Here is an 8,596-nt window from a genome sequence, read left to right as displayed (position 1 = left end):
AAACCACCACCACGACCAGACCACCAGACGACCAATGCCTAGTGGTTAGAGCACCTAACTACGAAGCTTGAGGTCCCGGTTCGTTCCCGCGTCGCGGGCAGATATTTGTATGAAAAACGAATGTTGTTCTCGGGTCTTGGGTGTTTAATATGTATTTAAGTATGTATCTATCTATATAATTATATTATCCGTTGCTTAGTACCCATAACACAAGCTTTGCTAAGCTTCTTGGGACTAGGTCAATTGGTGTGAATTGTCCCGTGATATATTATTGTTATTATTAAATAATGTATTGTCGTCATCTTTCACTTTCGCCATTTTTTTTTCAGGTGATTCATTTCACAAATTCATTTTATTCTGAAACTAAATACTTATTCAGAATTTATTTCTACGCGTAGAACTAGTCAGGTTAGGTTAGTTTTATAAAAATCCTGAAACAATTTAAGTTTCAGAATAAATGCATTTGGCCAAATGAAACGTTTGTGAAACGAAACATTAAAAATGTTTTGGTAAACATTGTACAATACGTACATAGGAACGTATTTTTTTATGTAAACTTGTGATATGGCAACACTAATTTTCTTTCATTCAAATTTCAAATTTGTACCAGCTATTGTGTGTGCATTTAATAAATTTATTCTATGTATTAGAAAAGCCTTATTTTTAATTCTATACATAGAGTTTGGTCCTTCGATATAGGTCAGTGACCGTCGGAATATTATTTTCGAAGAAAAAGTGTTGGTGACTTCAACTGAAGCGGCGGCCAAGTTGGTGGCTATTAGCACCAAAGCTATAAGGCGCGCCACAAAATTCTTCGTGAAGAACTCAATAGTTCCGGTGTCTTCCGAAAACCACAAGAAGAAAAGAAACATTAAACTTGCATCTTTATTAAATTGCATCGATAAGTTTACTTCCTACGTCTGGTGAGCATCATCGTTTCCATCTACAGCATTGTGTGACACAGTGTCGCGGTTTCGCCGTATCGAGTGCAGCAGTCGCCCTCTCCGTGTTAAGCACCGTGTCAGCGTGTGTCGCCGTGCGTTGTGCATCGGAGCTCTTAATGACCGTTGTGTTTTTTTCTTCTAACCGGCCGGTAGATGTGAACTAATCTCCTAGTAGGCAGTGCATTTTTTGGTTAATCTTGTAATTTATGGTTATTTTGCAAATATTACTGTTGTAAATCAGTGTAATACATTGTATAAACGTTTTAATCAATCTACGACAATGTCGGAAGAATTGAAGCGGTTGATTGCGACCCGTGGTCAGTGCAAATCAACCATCACGAAAACGGAAAACTTTTTATGTACCGTTAATCGAACCAACTGTGATTTTGAATTGTTAAAAATTAAAAAGCAGAGGTTAGAAGCTGCTTTCAATCAATTTTGTGAGGTGAATGTTGAGGTTCAAATATTGGACCCCCTTGATAAAGAGGAATTTGATAAAATTGACGACAAATTTTGTATTTTGTTAGCAAGAATTAACACTTTGCTAGCTAGCAGTGGTAACCAACAAATTTCCTGTAACCAAGGTGGGCCTGAGCCGCACTTCCAAAGTTTGCCGAGAATAGTAATTAAATCCTTTAACGGGAACATGGGTGAGTACGAACATTTTATAAATATGTTTAATTCCGTTGTTCATCCAAACCCTAAACTGTCACTATGTGACAAGTTGTATTATTTAGTTTCTTTTTTGGAAGGCGAGGCTCTCGATATCGTAAAGCACTTGCCTCTCACGAACGATAATTATCAACTAGCTTTGGATTTGCTCAAAAAGCGTTATGATAACAGGGCAAAGTTAATCACATACCACGTTAATCAAATATTAGACCTCCCACCGATAGCTAAATGTTCAAATTCTTCATTACATAACCTTGTTAACGTAGTCAAGCAGCATTTAGGAGCATTAAAGAACTTAGAGCAACCAACCAACAGTGGGATAGTTTACTAGTCTGTGTATTGCAAAAAAAGTTAGACTTATACACTGTGCGCTCGTTCTATTTAGAAAGAGAGTCTGTAAATACCATGCCTACATTAGAGTCGCTTTTGCATTTATAGAGAAAAAGGCGGCGGCTTTAGAGACGCTCGCGCATTTCTCCCTTCTCAGCAGTGTAGAGGGCGAGGAGGTCGTCGCTTGCCTCCGCCGTGGAGACGCGACACAATGGCAAACAGAAGATAAGGTGTAAGTACTGCAGTTCTCAAACTCATAGGTTATATGTGTGTCCTAAGTTCAAGTTGGCAAGCTCTGAAGAGAGAATTAATTTCATAAATAAAAAAAAAGTTTTTGCATAATATTTTAAATGAACATGTGGGGAAATGTCGGTTCAATTTCAAATGTAGTATTTGTAGGGTACCCACAATACTCTCTTACACCAAGAACCTACCCCGAATGCATCGCAAGCGTCTGATGAAGAAAGTGAGAAGGTCAATGAGTTTCCCAAGGTAGGCCTATTGTGTAACGATGCCAGGGACGTAATTCTACCCACCATATTGGTAAAAATTAAGAATAAGTATGATCAGTTTGTAACAGCTCGTGCTCTTTTAGATTCTGGAAGCCAAGTGTCCTTCGTTACTTCCTCTTTAGCTGATGTCATTCAATGCTTAAAAAATTCGGAAAAAAGTAACATTCACGGGATTTGTGGCCGCAGTAATACAATTAAGGAAGCGGCTACCTTTACGATAAACTCGTGTTTAAATAACTTTAAATTAAAGATTAATTGTTGTATTGTAGATAAAATTACAGACGACATGCCTCAATTTCGCATACAAAGAAATAAATTAAAAATCCCTGAAAATGTGCAGTTAGCAGATAACAATTTTCATAAAAGTGCACCTATCTCTATTTTATTAGGATGTGATGTGTTTTCCAGGCTCTGCACCATCATGTGAGGCCGCTTAATTTAAACGGACCATTCCTGGTCAACACTTATTTTGGTCACGTGATTGCGGGAGCGCTGCCTGTCCAGCATGCATCAATCAATAAAACAAGTTTGTTCACAACCAAGGTCAGTCAATCTGATTCTTTTTCAATGTCAGAGTACACAGAGATAAATAATAATTTGAAGAAGCTTTGGGAAGTTGAAAAGGTTCCTGAAGTTTTTTCTGAAGCGAATACTGAGCATGAACTCGCAGAGATTTGTTTTAAGAAATCTGTAACTCTAAATAAAAATAAATTTCAAGTTGCATTGCCATTAAAGCAACCTATATCAGAGCTTAATTTGGGAGACTCATTTTCCTACGCTTTGCAACGTTTTTAAGAATTTAGAAAAAAGACTTATCAAGGATGAGGTACTTTATAAAAAATATAGGGAATTTATAAAAGACTATGTCGACCTTGGCCATGCTGAGGAATTTAATATTTCTAAGTATAACTTAGACACAGATGCAACTTATTTTTTGCCGCATCACCCTGTATTTAATGAAAATAGTAAAACTACAAAAATGAGAACTGTTTTTGATGGCAGTATGCAAACCAGGAACAAGATTTCATTAAACGATGTTCTATTAAATGGTCCAATTGTTCAAAATGAACTTTTCGATATCCTAATATTGTTTCGGTTTCCTAAGTACATATTAATTGCTGACATTAAGCAAATGTTCAGAATGATTCTCATTGATCCAAAATATAGATCTTTACAAAATATTCTCTGGCGTAGTGACGTAAATGCACCAATTTCGTGCCTTCAATTAAAAACCGTCACTTACGGTCTGAAAAGTAGCTCATTTCTAGCTACACGCTGCTTACTAGAGCTAGCACAAAGGTTCCAAGAACAGTTTCCATTGGCCGCGGACGTGCTGCGTTACCAAACATACGTTGATGATGTTCATACAGGGCATGATGATATTAACGTTTTGATGCAAATAAAAGAACAGTTAATTAAATTGTTAAATTTAGGTGGTTTGAGCTGCATAAATGGTGTGCTAATAACAGCCAATTATTAAATGATATACCCAGAAATAAACAAAGTCTTGATGAGAATATTGATCTAGATAAAGATGACGTGTATGTGAAAACCCTCGGATTGAAATATAACGTTAAGTCAGACGATTTCTTTATAAATTGTCCAGAAACTGAAATTCAGGAAACGTACACGAGGAGGCAAGTGCTTTCATTTATCAGTAAATTTTATGATCCATTGGGTCTAGTAGGTCCACTGTTTGTGGCTTCTAAAATTATCTTGCAGAAAATATGCTCATTGCATTTAGCATGGGATGATCAACTCCCATACGACTTAAATAACGAATGGAAAGAATTTGCTCAGAGCCTAATCGATATGTCTCAAATTAAAATTAATAGACACATAAATGTAAAAAATGTAGACAAACTAGAATTGGTAGGTTACGCAGATGCATCTATCAAAGCATATGGTTGCGCGTTGTACTTAAGAGTGCTTAATTTTGACGGCACAGTAACAGTAAATTTGCTCTGCGCCAAGTCAAGGATATGTCCAATGAACAAAGCATTGACTATGCCTCGTCTTGAGCTAAACGCTGCTCTGCTATTAGCCATGTTTACCAGCAAATTGTATAATATTATGAGAATTAAGTATAACCTTGAAGTATATTTGTATGTAGATTCTATGATTGTCCTTGGGTGGCTCAACATGGAACCGATGAGATTACAGGCTTACGTAGCGAATAGAATTAAAAGAATTAACGATTTTACATCTGAATTTCATTGGCTCTATGTACCCACAAATCAAAACCCAGCAGACTGTATATCACGAGGTGTCCAGCCGCATTTGTTACAAAAAAAATCATTATGGTGGCATGGTCCAGAACCACTACAACATAATGATTTTAAACATGTAAAAACAAATATACAAACAAATATAACATTGCCAGAACTAAAGCTTAAATTACCAAAATTGTGTAATATTGCTAGTCCTGCGGAAGGTTTTAATTTCATGAAAAAATATTCTAATATTGATACCATAAAAAGAATAATGGCATATATAATTAGATTTTGTAAAAATTGTAGATCACAAAAGCAAGCTAGACATTTTGATAATCTCTCACCCACAGAATTAGACAATGGCTTAAAAAACGTTATTAAAATCGATCAACATATGAACTACTCATTAGAGATTAATTCATTAATATCAAATATTCCTCTCAAAGGGCAATTAAGCACTTTAAATCCATTTGTAGATAACAATGAAAACTTGCGTGTGTGTGGCAGATTGCAAAATTCTGCATTGCCCTACTCGCAGAGACATCCTATTATTTTAGTTAAAGGATCTCATATTACAAAATTGTTAATTTTAAAGGCCCACAAGGAGCTCCTGCATGCTAGCCAAAAGCTGATTTTGTCTCACCTAAATGCTGAATATTGGCTAATTAATGGTCTCAGAGAAGTGAAAGGAGTGATCCACAAATGTATAATTTGCTTTAAGCTTAGGGCAAAAAATGTAACGCAACTCATGGGATCACTACCTAAACAAAGGGTGCAGGTTGCACGTCCTTTCGAAAAAGTTGGCATCGATTACGCTGGCCCATTTAATGTAAAGCTCGCACGGGTTAGAAAGCCAGTTATTCTCAAAGGATACATCCTAATTTTTGTCTGTTTTGTTACGAAAGCAGTACATATAGAACTCGCTTCAGTAAATGATTAAAAACAATGCATTGTTATATCTGTATGATAATACAAATATAACAATGCATAATAATAATGTATTTTGTTTAATATATTATTGTATTTGTTTGTTATTAAATATCACGTACCTTATGTTCCTGCGCTGGCAGTTTATGTACAATACGTACATAGGAACGTATTTTTTTATGTAAACTTGTGATATGGCAACACTAATTTTCTTTCATTCAAATTTCAAATTTTGTACCAGCTATTGTGTGTGCATTTAATAAATTTATTCTATGTATTAGAAAAGCCTTATTTTTAATTCTATACAGACATTAGTGGAACAGTATTGACTTTTATTAATAATATGGTTTTAATTTTAAAGGTATACCTATGTATATCGTTATCACAGTTACCGATTGACGTAAAAGAAGTAGCTTCTATAATGAATTGCCAAGTGACAATTGATTATCTAATTCTTAATAGCTATCTGGCCTTCAGAATGTATGTTTGTCGGTCTATACTACAATCAGGCTAAATTAGTGTGATAGTGGGATTTAATATACCCAGTGATTACGGCGTGTAATTAAATGTATATACGTGGTGTTCTAAATAAATTCTACTAAAATTATATGTAAATGTGAGTTGTTTTATTTATTGAATCAGGCGTTAATTTGCGGAGGTCCATATCAATGACAAAGTGACAAGTGAACAAATACTATGCTCACCCGGGACCTTATGATATTACGTTTATGTAAGAAAAGTGTGTTCATGCAGTTCCTCCACCTCCACACTGTAAGAACACACAAATCACACAAACCCATTATCACCATCATAACGCTATGCTAAATAAAATAAATAAAAATAAATAAATATCACGGGACACTTGACACCAATTGACCTAGTCCCAAACTAAGCAAAGCTTGTACTATGGATACTAGGCAACGGATAAACACACTTATATAGATAAATACATACTTAAATACATATTAAACATCCAAGACCCGAGAACAAACATTCGTTCTTCATACAAATATCTGCCCCGGCCGGGGCCGGATTCGAACCCGGGACCTTAAGCTTCGTAGTCAGGTTCTCTAACCACTTGGCCATCCGGTCTTGGTAATCTAACATCTGATAGCATGGTGAACGGTTGTATTGGCTCTGAGCCTATTAGATGTTTTTTTTTTATTATTCGACTGGATGGCAGACGAGCGAGTGGGTCTCATGATGGTAAGAGATCATCACCGACCATAAACATCTGCAACACCAGGGGTATTGCAGATGCGTTGCCAACCTAGAGGCCTAAGATGGGATACCTCAAGTGCCAGTAATTTCACCGGCTGCTGCACTGCTGCTGCTTCATGGCAGGATTAGCGAGCAAGATGGTGGTACCACACAAGTCCTACCTCCTGCTATATAAAGATGAAATTCGGTACGTTTATACAGATAAGTAAATGTAATTTTCAATGATAATGTTTATCTAAGAGATGTCAAATAATATCAAAATTATTTAAAGCCCCCCCCCCCCCCGTACCAAGAGTGCAAGTTAGTGTATTAGTTCAGCTACGAATAAATATTCTCTATCTCTCTAAATATTTATTCGTAGTAGTTAAGAGAGATTCAAGTTATTTCAAAATGTCACAAAACAAAAGTACCTAGCTTAGTTATGCGAATAGAATCGAACCTTGTATTTAAAGCCCCACGCACGGTCGGAGACACCCTGTATATGCAGTTTTCAAATGGGCCAAAGTTACTCTTCATGGGGTCAAAGTATCCCGACCTTAGGGTACAGTTTTCATATGGGCCAAAGTTACTCTTCATGGGGTCAAAGTATCCCGTCCTTAGGGTACTTTGTACAATGGCCGATTTTTTTGCGACATACTCCGTTATTTCGAATAACATTAATTGTCCTAATATCAATTCGCATAATAGATTTGGCATAACAACGAATTCGCATAATTGAAATATGCATAACATTATTAACTATAATTTAAACTGTTATAAAATGAATACGCATAATTTTATCAAGCGAGTGTATTAGCTTCATCATCATCATCATCATGTCAGCCGAAAGACGTCCACTGCTGGACATAGGCCTCCCCCAAGAGTGTATTAGCTTGTTCAGGGCAAATCAGACTCGGTTAGGTTAGGTTCAGAAGTTCAGTTCCTTCGATGATAGGTATTTTTTTATAATAGCCCAATAACACATAGATATTTTCACATAGTACTTCACTACTAACTTTTAGTAATAATTTTTAACTTAATGCAACACTATATATTGTTTGGCAAATAAAAATTACAAATTCATTAAATAATCATTTTATGTTTATACTCTTTTATACTATGCAAAGTAATGTTATGTTATTTAAATTTATGCCAACTTATCGTTTTGCCAATCCACATTATGCGCATTTACATTATGCGTATTCAGTTATGCGAATTAATAGAGACCCACTCCGTAGGGTCGGGCGCGAAGCGGTCAAGGTTTTATTTTCTATTTAATATAAGCAGAATGGAAAGCCATTAACTGTCACGCGATGGTTTGCTAGCACACTCAATAGTTATTTGTGTCACAAGGGAGCAAAATGGTGTATTTACGGCGAGGGCGTACATTGAATCCAGAATGTAGCGAAGGATTCTACAATAGATTCCTGAGCGTAGCGAGGGATTCTAAAGTAGATTCCTGAGCGTAATGAGGGATTCAAGTGTTAACGCCCAAGATGAAAATAATTTTGCTCCCGAGTGGCTCATACAACTTTTCACAACGAGCATTAAGAAACTTGAAAAAAAAAATATTATTATAAAAAACAACCGGCATAGAAAATGGTGTGGCTTAACAATAATCAACTTCGAAAAAAATGGCATTTGCAATAAAACACTTAGAAAACCCTTGAACAGAAAAGTTGCACTTTGCTCCCTCTCGTCAGGGAGGAAAAGTTACTTTTCTGAAGGAGAGGTGTGAAAAGATATTATTTAGGTCAGTGTTTTTCTTTTCAACCTACTTACCCCCGAAGCAAAAAGA

The 8,596-nt window shown here is 36.0% G+C and overlaps 1 protein-coding gene across 1 annotated transcript in view; it reads left to right on the top strand.

Moving 5' to 3' along the window:
- LOC141426402 (pseudouridylate synthase RPUSD2-like) overlaps positions 1–8,596 on the top strand; it is a 469,933-nt gene that overhangs the window by 73,084 nt on the left and 388,253 nt on the right. The gene's annotated exons all lie outside the window — the stretch shown is intronic.

Source organism: Choristoneura fumiferana, chromosome 3, assembly GCF_025370935.1.
Source record: "Choristoneura fumiferana chromosome 3, NRCan_CFum_1, whole genome shotgun sequence".
Classification (NCBI taxonomy): domain Eukaryota; kingdom Metazoa; phylum Arthropoda; class Insecta; order Lepidoptera; family Tortricidae; genus Choristoneura; species Choristoneura fumiferana.
The sequence above is the reverse complement of the archived record's forward strand: the minus strand, read 5'-3'. Positions and strand labels throughout refer to the sequence as shown.